The sequence below is a fragment of the Octopus bimaculoides genome, chromosome 3, assembly GCF_046866305.1.
Source record: "Octopus bimaculoides isolate indiv1 chromosome 3, ASM4686630v1, whole genome shotgun sequence".
In the NCBI taxonomy this organism is placed as follows: Eukaryota; Metazoa; Mollusca; class Cephalopoda; order Octopoda; family Octopodidae; genus Octopus; species Octopus bimaculoides.
In genome coordinates, this window is record NC_142930.1 from 121,060,317 (window position 1) to 121,075,982 (window position 15,666).

The 15,666-nt window shown below is 34.6% G+C and overlaps 1 long non-coding RNA gene across 1 annotated transcript in view; it reads left to right on the plus strand.

The window, feature by feature from the left end:
- The first annotated feature begins 521 nt into the window (after nt 1-521).
- Nucleotides 522-15,666, plus strand: part of LOC128247406 (uncharacterized) — a 54,440-nt gene continuing 39,295 nt past the window's right edge. The window contains exon 1 of the long non-coding RNA XR_008263785.2: nt 522-678. This is a non-coding gene — a long non-coding RNA (uncharacterized LOC128247406). The remainder of the gene's footprint in view (nt 679-15,666) is intronic.

The window sequence follows — 15,666 nt, forward strand, 5'->3', positions numbered from 1 at the left end:
TTGCCCGTCGCTACTTTCTAAGTTCAAATTCCACCGAGGTCGACTTTGCCTTTCATCCTTTCGGAGTCGATAAATTAAGTACCAGTGAAACACTGAGATCGATGTAATCGACTTGTCCCCTCCCCAAAAACTTCAGGCCTTGTGCCTAGAGTAGAAAGGATTATTATTAGTAGTAGTAGTAGTAGTAGCATGGTGGCGACAACTGAGGGCCAACTTATATGTATCTAGTATGAGACATGTTAATTTGTGTTTTCAAATCTTTATGACAAAGAAACCAAATACCAGTTATATTGCCGTCAATCATTCAATTGAATATATGATACCTCTCGTTAAGAAGCAACTTTGTACTGAATCTGAATCGAAAGAAAAAGAAATTCTCCTTCTTCCTCGTCTTCTTTTTCTCCTCCTTATCATTTTTATTACTTATTTATTTACTTATTCACATCTGATTTTTATTGATCTTGTTGACATTATTACAGCTGTTATTGTTATTCGGCGATGTGGTTGTTTTTACAAGGACTGTTGTTGCTTGCTTTTATTATATTTTATTGTTTTGACATGATTAACAGAGAAATACGACTTGAGAGTTAACTAACATGGCAGTGAAGCATTTGAACGTTGTGTTACGCCGGTCACTGGGGAAATTAATCAATTTGAATGCGGAGCGACACTTCAGTAGTAAGTAGCAAATAATCTGGAGAAGTAGTCAATAAGATAATGATGTAGCACCAGAATTGGCTCCAAGCAAATTTAAGAATTACTCACTGCCATATATAAAGTAACAATGAAGTAGGTAGTTGGCCATTTCTGAATTCCTTTTATTATGAAGGGAAATCTCTCAAGAGTTTTAAATATTAGCTGATATGATATAATGCACATTCTGTCTACATTATCTTAGATAAAGTTTCAAAACTTTGCCATGAAACCGATATCAGTTAACCTAAACAATTTTATCTTCCTTTTTTCTTTTTAATATTTTCGTTATTTACTTTTTTTTACGTGGGGAGTTGGATGTTAAGAACTTCAAATTTATCTTTAATACCGGATTATTTTTTGACAAGTGTAGTACACATCTAACACGTACAGAATCACAAACGCATATATCTGTGTTATTATCTCTGTGTGTGTATGTATAAATACATGTACGTGTGTATGTTATATGTGTGTATCAGAGTTATACACAGGGAAAGCCACTAAGTGGTTTTTCATCACGCTAGAAATGGGAGTTAAATCCCAAACTACGAAATGCTATTCTTATTTTGGCACGTTGAATGTAGGTGGGCAGGACAATTTGAGAGTGTATGCGTGCCTGTATATACGTATCTATACATTAAACACACACACACACACACACACACATATATATATATATATATATATATATATGTATATATATATATATATATATATATATATATATATATATATATATATATATATATATATATATATAATCAATGTAGACAGCAGTGTGCAACGTTTTACCAAAACGGAAAAGTACAATTGTCACGTAATATGACTAGAGTGTTAGAAACACCTACATTGCTAGAAATAAGAGTTAAAATTCTCTACTTGTGTAGTCAAAGCGCATAATTGTATATATATATAGTGATTGTATACATATATATTGTATGAATATATAGTCCCTGTCAGTATATGTGTATACAATTATACTACAGCATTAGAGCATTTTTGCTCTTATTTCTAGCTATATATATATATATGGGTTTGGTATCAATCTTTTCGTACCGAATCCATCTTCTTAAGAAATTATTATTATTATTTATTCAACTAACACTGCAGAGTTCCTGAAATATACCCCAACTGCAGATGACATCAGGTACCCCAGACTAATCGATATATACCCAATAGTCCAAAACATTAAATACATACATACATATATACATATATATATATATATATATATATATATATATATATATATATATATATATATATATATATATATGTTATGTATATATATATATATATATATATATATATATATATATGTGTGTGTGTGTGTTATGTATATATATATATATATATATATATATATATATATATATATATATATACATAACATATATATATGTATGTATATATTTGAATTTAAATAATCAGAAAATGGTGAAATCTTTTGATCAACAAACAAACAAAGTTGATATTTTTGTAATACAAAACATGGCATAAAAGGTACAGGAAAATAAGAATAAAATAAAATTAAAATTAAAATTAGTTACTGGATGTCTTAACATTGGGGTTAAATAATTATGTCCGCTGTGTTCTCAGTTAGATTCATGATTGAATTATCTGGCATTTGCTAAAGAGGGTTGGCAGGTTATATTAAGGAAAAATGGATTACTAAGTATAAGATTTAGGTAGTTGTTATGGGTGGGGAGTGAGAGCAAAACTCGGAATTTTGGTGAAGAGATAGGGGTATTATTATAGAAATACCTGCAAAGGCCCCAGTATGTACTACGTGCAGACTAGCTTTAATTAAGGCGTATATATATATGGTCTTAAATTAATATCAAGGGCTACTATTTCTATGGTGAGGGGTTCTTGGTGCTATTTTGGGGTGGCACAAGGGTTTCTAATGTTTTTTATATTTAGTGAAGGTAAACCTCCCCTTGTGCAGGCAAGCTAGGATTCTCTCTTCCCTTAAGTTCAATAGTCGGTGTTGTGCTGCTAGAATGAAAAAAGTTTAATTGATGTAAAGATAACATTTCCTGTTCTTTTTTTTTTTTACATTGTACGAAAAAATAGAAATAGAATTAACACCACTGTATTAAGTAAGTATATTTGGGAACTCAAAGATTGTGACATTAGCTTCACGTTAGAATGGGAGATCCTCGCCTCCGCACCTTCGTACCTTGCCTGCACAAGGGGAGGTTTACCTTCGCTTAATATAAATGTTAAATAACACAAATATATATCAGCAGTAGACGAAAATCGTCCAGCAGTAGCGTTGACATTGTTAGATGCGCATTTCTGTATGATTGAGCTTCATCAGAAACACCAACTGGCAACCGCATGCTAAGACAAAATCCGTTGTTACTGATACAGAAAAACAGATGCTGCAATTAGCCGGTCGGCTGAATTAAAGTTCATTTGTACAACAGAAATAGTATTAGTTTAAAATCGCGGTTTGTATATCAAACTTTATGCACATAGATCACATTTTTAGTGACTTCTTTAAACTTTTCATTGCAGTTCTTCACCTTACTTCACTTTTGAAAGCTGTTTGTAGGTAGAGAATCTTGTATTTTAAAGAGGTGTCCAACCCATATAATTTCAAATAGGATTTCAGTAACGTATGCATAGTGAGCATGTTAGATATTTCTTAAACAGTTTCATTTGATATCCTGCCTTGCCATTTAATTTTCATAATTCCCTATTGCAAGTGACGTGAAAAGCCTCAAATTGCGTATAGTATTCACTGTACATTATCCAAGATTCAATGGTTACATATTAGCGTCATGAGAATTTCCGCCTTGTAAAGCTTGAAATCTGTGTTTAAGTCGATAAATATACGCTTTGATACGTTTGCTCGCCATCTCCCAAACGCCGAATTGGCTTTTCATAAACGACTATTGATTTCCCTAAGTCCGGTAAAGAAAAGTGAAGTTTGCTACCGATTTAAAGCATTACTGATTTACGTAGACGCAAAGTCCATTGTATGCTTTTATATGTTGGTAAGCCCCATATCATGACACTACTGAAAACGTCTTCATAGAATATTTCATACTTATTTCAAAGTTAGCAAATAAAATGCAGCAATTTGTGAAAAGGATCTAGAATTTTAGCAAAATTACAAAATTTTGAAATCCCCTTCTACATGCGTGAATTATATGTATACAGGGTGTGGTGAATAAACTGTTGTTACATGAAAATGAAAATAACACCGATATCTTATTTTAACAGATATCTTTACCAAAATTACAGAAAAATATCTTGAAATACTAAAGAGTAAATTTATTCAACAAAATCGCCATTAGCTTCAACCACGGCCTCCAGACAACTTCAGAATCTCCTGCAGCTCTTCTGGACGGTCTCCTTGTCTAAGTTGCTCAATGCTGCCATAATACTTGCTTTCTGTTCATCTTTGATGTTACAAGGAGTTTTGTTGGTCTCTCGCTCAACTGCACCCCACACATAATAATTAAGGGGTTTGCAGTCTGAGGAGTTAGGTGACCAGACGTTAGGTGTGATGTGGTCGCAGAAATTGTCTGACAGCCATGACCGGGTTCTCCTGCTTGTGTGGCATGGTGCAGAGTCTTGTTACCAGACATAGAGTCTTCCAGCAACCACCCTCTTGACTCAGGGCAGTACTACCTCTTCCAGACACTTGATCTAGGCCTCCGTGTTGAGACTGAGACCATGTGGGAAGATGAATGGAGTCATAACGGCACCATGATCACTCCAAACACCATGATGTTGACTGGATATTCGATTTTTTTCATTTTTAGTACATGCACTCATATTGCACTGTCCTCAGATTGACACCCAAACACACTGAAATGTTCGTATTGGAGCTTCTGGCACGAATGCCAAGCAGTACAGCACGTCGTTTCCAAATTCCTGGCAGAGTGAATTGCGTCGTGGTGCTGTTTTTCTCACAGACGGTGCCCAACTGACCCTACTACACTGTGTGTGTACTCGACAAAATAAAAAATAAATGATGCACATACGCGAAATTAAAAATATAAAATGGCGACAAATTACAGATTGAAAAAGGAATAAATATAGAGAACCCCCTATCCCTGATATTGAATACGTACACAAGAATCAACACAATGAATATTGGTGGGACATTCCCATCAAAGCCTGTCAACTGTAAACGTAACAGGCCGGATATTGTTGTTTGGGAGGGAAAACGTACGTAACGTCATAGTGGTCATCTTTGCTGCTGACGCCAATATCTCTTTGAAAATCATACAGAAAGAAGATGATTAAGGGCAATTGCTTCGAAAGCTCAGGTTTCTATATCCAAACCATTAATTCACATTTATACTAATAATAATCGGTGCTCTGGGTTTTGTGAGTTAATGCTTTAAGTGACAATCTGAATAAGCTAGGGTTTTCAGAAAAAAGAAATCAACCGACTAACTCACACATTGCGAATACAATCTGTCAGTGGAACAGTCAAAATATGCAAGACTTCCTCAAGTTTAAAATGAGACATTGTTCTTTATTGTTACCTATATTCCCACGAAGGAGCTTTGCTTCTTTGTTAGAAGTCCTTCTTCAGATGAAGAACACACATAAAAACAGAAAAGAACATACATACATACATACATACATGCGTATACATATGCATACATCAGTCTATACACAGGTGCCAACAAGCCAGAAGTAAATAACATTTGAAGGAGTGTTTAGTTTGTGGAGTTCTACTAAAATGAATGCAACTTAAATTATTTAGTGTTTATTATTAGGTATATAAACCATCTGCTTCATCAATGGTCAAGCCGCCAGAGACTTTGGCAGAATATATAATACATAAATCAGATCACTTAAACGCTCCTTTTTCTATGCACGCGTTTATACAAATATCTGCACGTACGCACACGTACGAGTAAGTGTATATCTAAACGCGTTTGCTAAGAGAGAGAGAGAGTGTGTGTGTGTGTGTGTGTGTGTGTGTGTGTGTGTGTGTGTGTGTGTGTGTGTGTGTGTGTGTGTGTGTGTAAGAGAGAGAGAGAGGGGAGGGAAGGAGTGTGTAGTATGAACAAAGATTTTGAGAAAGGTACCTTGAAAGTTTGCAAAGCGCTACTTACGATTTCAGCTGTCAATATACGAAATAATAATCAAATACTTCGGCAAGAATGTAATCTCAGTGTAACTGTACAAATATTGTTTCATATCCACTTCATAACAAATGTCTTGGTAAACTCAGTAAGGACTTTGTAGTATATAATTGAGTGAATTTGTGTAACTTTCGCAGGGCATTCTTTTAAGATCAGGCAAACACAGCTTATGTAATCTTTTAGGCACTCGGAGAACAAGAATACCATCACTCTATCACTGCATAATGGGTACTGAAGGCTCGGTGTATTACCATCTTTAAAATATTACACTGAGAGAGATGATAATTTTTTTCTTAAGAGATATATTCAAGAATTTTTAGATTATACGGTTTGCCAGCTTGTAGTAAATGTTCTTTTGTGAGGTTGCTGTTCAACTCATTAATTACTGGAAACGAAATTTTCTCAAAATGTTTTCACAAAAATAAGCACTTATTACAGAATTTAATTCTATCTAGTGGTTAATATATATTTTAAATTTTTCAAGAGATTTAAGAATTTCTTTGAAATGCATTCAATATTATTTGCTTATTTGCATATTTATGGATTTTATCCCTATTTGCACTTGTGTGTCAAATCATTCGGTGTTCAGTGGTGTTCAGAAGCATTTCCATTCAGTATGTCTACTGAATTTTGCATATCGTTTTATCAATTTTAAAAAAATGTTACGCTATATTCCCTTCTACAAATACCAATTGTGCTTTTTTTCTCTTCTCTCATTTTTTTCTCTCCTCTCGTCTTTTCTCTCCTCTTTTCTCTTCTCTCTTTCTCTCTCACTCGTAACGGTGTTTCTTTTCTTTTCTTTCTCCACTTTTTTCTTTTAAATTTCGTCACACTTATCTCCTTTTTCAACTCTAGCGTATAACTAATACTTTCTGCTACCTTTAATTTCATAAATTCACTTTCCCTTCTCCCTACTTTTCGCTTAACTATCATTTCTCTTTTTCCCACTGTCTGATACTTTATAATATTACATTCTCAAATGAAGGCAGCGAGTTGGTACAATAACCATTAGCACATCGTCTTTACGTTCTGAGTTCAAATTCCGCCAAAATAAAATCGACTTTACCTTTCATCATTCGGAGACGATAAAATAAGTACCAGTTGAACACTAGGGTCGATTTAATCGACTTAATCTCGCCCATGAAGTTGCTGGCCTTGTACCAAAATGTGAAACCAAAATTACATTCTCAAGTATATAAATCTGTTCCCCATATTCATTTCAACTATCGATGTAACTAATAACATTCCACTTTATTGCATAATATGTAGACACGTCATTCGCCTTTTGTGCTTCATTCCATTTTGTTTTTCTAACCGTAATCCTCTTCTCTTTTCTACTTTTTTGTTTTCCGCTTTGTACCTTTTCTCTTTCCCATCAAACATTTCTCATTCTTCTTTGCACCTTTTCGTTTCCGTTTTATACTTTGTCCTTCGTTTTCTTATCTTCTGCATTGTCTACATCTTTTATTCCAAAGAATTCTTTATTTTTACTTTCATCATTTTTTCATTATAATTAGATTTATTTTCTTCTCTGTATCTATATGATTTGTCCGATGTTGTTTTTAGAATTTCATTTGTAAATTTAAACATAAGGGAGATAATTATCTTTGCATAATATTTGGCGACGTTAGAAGTTTGAATTTAAAATTCGCACAGACTATTCATTTATTCTTTTACTTGTCTCAGTCATTTGACTGTGGCCATGCTGGAGTACCGCCTTCCATTCGAAGAAATCGATCCCAGGACTTATTTTTTAGAGGCCCGGTATTTATTCTATCGATCTCTTTCGCCGAACCGCTAGCTTATGGGGACGTAAAAACACCAGCATCGGTTGTCAAGCAATGGAGGACAAACACACACACCCACACCCACCCACACACACACATATATATATATATATATATATATATATATATATATATACAAACGATGGACCACTTTCAGTCGGCCCGAATCTGAAGCAAGGCATTTTGTCCAAGGTGCCACGCAGTGGGACTGAACCCGGAGCCATGTGTTTGAGAAGCAAGCTTCTTACCATACAGCCACGCCTGCGCCTATACAATTTTCTTTTCTTTTTTTGATCTCTTATTGCGAAGTTCTTAAATTTTCTAATCAGTGGTGATCAAACATTCTAGTTTTAAAATAATAACGTTTACGTACCTCATTTTGAGCAAATTGTAGTAAATTTAGACACTCTATCTAGCTTGTGATATAATACCATTTATTCTGCGGAAAAGCAGTAATGTCAAGATCGGAGTAAAGGCGGGAAAAAAAATTGAGATCTTTATTATCGTTATTAAAACTGCATCCTAATTAAGGACTAATACACCCTTTTGTGTGCGCGTATGTATGTATATGGTATTTTCATAATATAGAATAATATAATATTCATGGTTACCAGTGCGTGTGAGCGAGAGAGAAAGAGAGAGAATAAAAGAGAATGTGTGTGAATGTGTCATGTATATATGTGCGTATATGTATGCATGTATGTATGTATGTATGTATGTATGTATGTATCCATGTATGTATGTATGTATGTATGTATGTATGTATGCACAAGTAAGCGTGTGCGCAAAATATGAGGAAATAAAGTTTATTGCAATTTTATTGCCTCTTATGTGATACAACATAAATTTCAAAGACTATACAACTGTAGGCAATTAAAGACACGTAGACAACTTTTATTAACTATTTTCGACTTAGTTTAATTCTTTGAATAGACAGATATATTCTCCAAACAGTAAAAACGAAAACTTATATATCTATCATGCACCATATGTGGTGTGCTAAGTATATAAATACAGCGTGACAGACAGACAGACAGACAGACAGACAGACAGCAGAGACAGACAGACAGCAGAGACAGACAGACAGATACATACATACACGCATACGTAAGAGGAGGCACTAAAAAGTACCTGGCTTTAAGGGTATCGCGAAAGGTCTGGTTGGAGGCCCAACTTTCTGAGTTATTTTACAGAGCTTAGAAAATTATTGATGGACCGCTGTAATGTGTGAATCTGAGAGGGGAATCTGCTGAATAAAATCATAACTAACTGATCCCCCTGTATTTTCCTTCACCTAAAGCCAGGAACTTTTCAGCACCTCCTCGTACATATATATATATATATATATGTGTGTGTGTGTGTGTGTGTGTGTGTGTGTGTGTGTGTGTGTGTGTGTGTGTGTGTGTGTGTGTGTGTGTGTGTGTGTGTGTGTGTGTGTATGTATGTATGTATAACCAGCCGAAATTGCAAAGATAATCTGGAACTCGAGTTATGAAAGAAAACTCCGAATGACCCGTCCTTGTTTTCTTTGTATCGCCTAACTGAATGTTTTGTTGTCCCCCCTTTCTTGTATCACCTAACTGTCTGGATGTTTTGCGTTCGTCTCATTTTGTAATATATATATATATATATATATATATATATATATATATATATATATATAAAGTGTAGTATATTGCCACTTAAGTGTGGCTGACCCCTAGGGGTGGATGTTACTGTTGCTTTTAGCCCCAGGAGGACATCTCCTCCAGCTGGCTTATCGACACACGACTGAAATCCGGATACGTTCGTGCTGCTGGTCGAGGTGAGAGGGATAACTCCCTTGGCAAACAGGACACAGTCGTGTGTCGATAAGCCAGCTGGAGGAGATGTCCTCCTGGGGCTAAAAGCAACAGTAACATCCACCCCTAGGGGTCAGCCACACTTAAGTGGCAATATACTACACTTTATCGTGCAGTTACTGTTAATACTTCATATAGAGAATTAACATTGCTTGTTTTCACCTTTTCAATATCAGTGAAGAATGTCACTGGAAAAGAAGATATAAGGTTTGCCAGATTTGTCTCTCTCACCAAGGTCATCAGCTGTCGAACGCCGACGAAGGGAAATAACCCTGAAATCCGGATACGTTCGTGCTGCTGGTCGAGGTGAGAGGGATAACTCCCTTGGCAAACAGGACACAGTCGTGTGTCGATAAGCCAGCTGGAGGAGATGTCCTCCTGGGGCTAAAAGCAACAGTAACATCCACCCCTAGGGGTCAGCCACACTTAAGTGGCAATATACTACACTTTATCGTGCAGTTACTGTTAATACTTCATATAGAGAATTAACATTGCTTGTTTTCACCTTTTCAATATCAGTGAAGAATGTCACTGGAAAAGAAGATATAAGGTTTGCCAGATTTGTCTCTCTCACCAAGGTCATCAGCTGTCGAACGCCGACGAAGGGAAATAACCCTGAAATCCGGATACGTTCGTGCTGCTGGTCGAGGTGAGAGGGATAACTCCCTTGGCAAACAGGACACAGTCGTGTGTCGATAAGCCAGCTGGAGGAGATGTCCTCCTGGGGCTAAAAGCAACAGTAACATCCACCCCTAGGGGTCAGCCACACTTAAGTGGCAATATACTACACTTTATCGTGCAGTTACTGTTAATACTTCATATAGAGAATTAACATATATATATATATATATATATATATATATATATATATATATATATATATATATGTATATGTATATATGTATACACATACACACTCAAACAAACACACGCACACACACACACACACACACACACACACACACACATACATATATATATATATATATATATATATACGTACATATATAAGTAAAAAGGTATCCAGGTATCAGTACATTACGGCTGCTTCAAGCGTTTTCAAATATAACAAGAGGAAACTATGTATTACTTTGGTAAAATGGTTTATCCTCTATGCTAGAAATCTATATGGTCATCTGCGTTTGAGGAGAGCGGTTTCTTTTAAATTGATGAAATGCTTTCATTGATAGGTTAAATGGAGCCGCTTGAAACAGCCGTAGTGCACTGATGTCTGGACATCCTTGTTACTTATTTGCTTGTTCACCTAACTTCGGGCTGTGCGGACTATACCGAACTGGCTTAGTGCCTCAATTCAAGTGCCTGATTCAACTGAATCTTAATTATACGTACATATATATGTGTGTGTGTGTGTGTGTGTGTGTGTGTGTGTGTGTGTGTGTGTGTGTGTGTGTACACTCACACACACACATATGTCTGGGGAGGGGGTAGACACATATCTTTTATCCATTATTTGAATCAGTCCTTGGACTGCTGCAATGCTTGAATACCGTCCCTGAAGGACTTTAGACCGACAATTCGAGCCCAGCACGTATATTTGAAAGTGCGGTTCATATTCTATCGGACCCCTTTACAGAATGTCGAAATACGTGGACGTAACTAAATACCGGTTATGAATCAGTATAAGAGGTCAAACACAGACAGAGAGCGTAACCTCGAAACGTAAAAGACTTTCTCACCTTCCCAAACGTCAAACTAATACACCTGCTTGTTGTTTATACACCTGTATTCGTCTTTTGATTTCCTATAAATTTCAACAATAGATAGATAGATAGATAGATAGATAGATAGATAGATAGATGCTCTTTTACTCTTTTACTTGTGTCAGTCATTTGACTGTGGCCATGTTGGAGCACCGTCTTTAGTCGAGCAAATCGACCCCAGGACTTATTCTTTGTAAGCCTAGTACTTATTCTATTGGTATCTTTTGCCGAACCGCTAAGTTACGGGGGCGTAAACACATCAGCATCGGTTGTCAAGCGATGTTGGGGGGACAAACACAGACACACAAACATATACACACACATACATGTATATATATATATATATATATATATATATATATATATATATATATATATATATATATATATGTATATATATATATATATACGACGGGCTTCTTTCAGTTTCCGTCTACGAAATCCACTCACAAGGCTTTGGTCGGCCCGAGGCTATAGTAGAAGACACATGTCCAAAGCGCCACGCAGTGGGACTGAACCCAGAACCATTTGGTTGGTAAGCAAGCTACTTACCACACAGCCACTCCTACGATAGATAGATTTGAAAGTCTATGAGAATTATTTAATACAGTTTTGAAGTGTAAAAGTGAATTTTAACAATAATATTTTTCAAAAAAATGCTATGAAATATTTTATCAGGATGTTATTAACCTTTTTTTGAAAGAAGTCTTTGTGAGCGATTTTGTTTTACAGTTTCACATATATATATATATAGACACACATATATATATATTTCTCTATTGCCCGCAGGGGGCTAAACATAGAGGTGATGAACAGGGACAGACAAAATGATAAACTGGTACTTATTTAATCGACCCCGAAAGGATGAAAAGATGAAAGGCAAAGTCGATCTCGGCGGAATTTGAACTCAGAACGTAACGGCAGACGAAGTACCACTAAGGCTTCTACATACGCTCCGGAGGTAATATTATAAATGTAGAGCTACGTAATTCCAGGGAAGACTCCTCGAACAGTCAACCACAATGGCGTTAACTCATCACTATTTTAAGAATTCTGTACATGCATATTTGTCTCAGTGTACATGCATGTTGCGTTTTGTCTGCATACGTTTATCTCAGTAAACATACCGGTAGGTGGGCAAATGCGTGGGAATTTCTTTATGGTAATATTAATATATGTATAAACAGGCTTGTGCGCGTACACCTTTTTGCATACATTTCCGCATATATATATACATATATATATATATATATATATTATGTAAAATATGGATGTTTAGTTCACAGGTGATCTAAACTATTAGGTACGGTAGGTAAGTGCTGTAACGGATTGCTGGGGCTCCAAGGTTATAGCCGAGACGGTAGTTATGGAGCCATTGCAGATTTCCGATGCAGCGGATATATAATTGTTAAACAGGACGTCAAAGATTAAAGCAAGGCAAACATCTCAAGTCATATACAATATTATTACAGGAAAAAGTTCAAAATCTTACAGCTGTTTCTGGGATATCCCCGAGTATGGGATATTCCGTCATCAGAGACAAATTGCGGATACATGGATATACGCAGAATTGCTCTGGTTTCTATAACTTCGGAAAGTTGAACTATGAACTTTTATGCTTCTTTTTTCTTCTCTATTTGCATCTCCTTATTCTTTTACCCCGCTTCCTCTATGTTATCATCTTATTGATAGATACCATTCTCATTTTCCATATGTTTTTCCCATATTTGTCTCTGATGATGGAATATCTCATACTCGGAGATATCTCAGAAACAGCTGTAAGATTTTGAATTTCTTCCTGTGATAATGTTGTATATGACTTGAGATATTTGCCTTGCCTTAATGTTTGACGTCCTGATTAATAATTACATATAATTATATATATATATATATATATATATACGTGTCTGTGTGCGTGGGCTAGTTTATGTGTAATTACATATGTGTATACAGGAATATGAACGGTTATATACAGATACATAGATAAATGAAGATTAATAGACATACGGATGTGCGTGTGTGTGAATGTGCGTATATATATATATATATATATATATATATATATATATATATATATATATATATATATATATATATATATATATATATGTATATATACATTACTGTAAACAAAGTTGTATGAATGTGTATATGTGATGCATGTATATATTTATATATAGTGTATACGTATATATATAATAGAGTGTATAAGTTTACATATATATATATATATATATATATATATATATATATATATACATTATGTATATATATGTATACACATATACACACATACAAAGAAAGATATATATACAGACATACGTGTATATATATATATATATATATATATATATATCCAGAAATATATACAAAGATTGAGTGGATGAACGTTTCTGGCAGCGTTGTGTGTGTTGGTATACGTGTGAATTTAAGAATATGCAAATTGGTATATGTGTATATATGTATGTATGTACGTATTAAAATATGTACGTTTGAATGTACATACGTACGTATATATGAATGAAGATATATTTGGCAAATTAGCAATAAAATATAAACTTTATATCACTTGTCAGTGACATAAATAATTTTTTCATTGTTGTATAAATTTCTACTCTATCTTCTATATTAAGACTTGGAGCTATGTTTTTGATTAAACACGTGCGTATATCCACATCTGCCCTACCATCACTAACCACGCACTAACTTAGCAAATTCGAAAGATCGCTTCGAACATTTATGCATTTTTTAAAAATAATATATTATTCAAATATGTATAATTAGAATCATAGAGATTACCCCTTACCTCTCTTACGAGTTACACGATGGCGAAATGGCGAACTTTAATGCGAATATGAAATATCTATCTATTAATAAATACACTTATTCTGCAAAGAAGGATTTACTTCGCTTTTGTATTGTCATTTCATTATATATCTGTATGTGTGTATATATATATATATATATATATATATATCTGTGTGTCAGTGTATGTATTAATGTTCAGTTATATGTATGTCATTGTTCAGTTTTATTTCAAGATTTCTCGCTAATAGAGAAGGAATTGGTTTCTAGCCAAGATCCAAGGCTTCTTTACAGATTCTTACAGTTCCGGTGATGGCTTAATTCTGTTGACTTCGAATCAGTTTTCTACTTTCTGGTTTTGAGAAACCTAATTTCCCAAGATTGATATTTAAGCAGTGTGTTGCATATCCCAGGTCTCCAGTAATTACAGGTATAAACCTGAACTTTATAATCTGGATAGAGTAACTGCAAATTTCTCAATAGTTCAACGTAGGTATTCTCTTTTTAACTGGATCTTCAGCTTTATGTTAACATCCGCTGGGCAGCTAATTTCCACAACTGTACACAGCTTCTCTTCTCAATCCAAAAGCATTATATCAGGTCTGTTGTGCTTACATTTTATTGAGGTCTTCACTGGAACATTCCACCAGTACTCCTTTTTATGTATGTATGTATGTATTTATGTGTGTGAGTGTTTGTGTGTGTGTATACACACTGGAAAGACTTAGCTGTGGGAAGAAATTACAATAATGCAAATTCATTCTTTCTATGATTTTTATGTGCTGAAGAAAAGAGCATAGAATGATTTCTGACAAACAGTTGGGTATTGTATTTCTTCACCGCTCATCAGGTGTACGTACTCCAGTTCCTTCTCCAGCCGATAACATAGATTACTTATCTGATACATATAAAGCAATCAGATTTTAGCTATTGCTATAGAGGCTACTTTAATTTGTATATTTTTCCTTTTAACTAATCACCATTTATTAGACATGTATTTTACCCAGGCGTGTTTCTTTCTCATTACATGTCATCGACATATATCTGGATTATGCATATATATTTTGATTCACCCAAGCTTACTTCCGATAATAGTATATTTATTAAGATTTTAATGATTATTCTCGACATCTTTAATGTTACTACTACCAACCATAATAGCTGACTAGTTATTCTCTTGGTCACGAAAATTTGAAAATTATCTTTATTCAAGACTCTAGCCATATTTGTTCCAAATTTGAATTCATTTATTACTACAAGCAATATGTTCAAATATGAATTCATCAACAAAATCGAAACAGCGACGAATCAAAGAAAGACGTTATCAAAAGCGTTGAAACAAATTTCCAACAGCTATCGATCGATTTGGAATTATAAAAAGCGCTTTTTTTTTTAAATTCTGAAGTTATTATATTTATAATGACTTGTATAATTACTATAAAGTAGTAAAAAATTAAAAAAATTATTTCCCTTGACTATATGGACAGAATGAAATTATGCTGAAGCGAATTTTTTCCTGAATTGAATTACATAACAAAGAAGCAGCTGCATCAAGAGGAGGGAATAAATTTAATAACGCAGCCACGAAGGTGAAGATGAAGAATATTTTCCATTAGAAAAATAAACACGGATTCCAACAGAGAACATGAAACTATACGAGAACAAAAATCAGATTTGGGTAGCAGCAGTCATTAGGTCA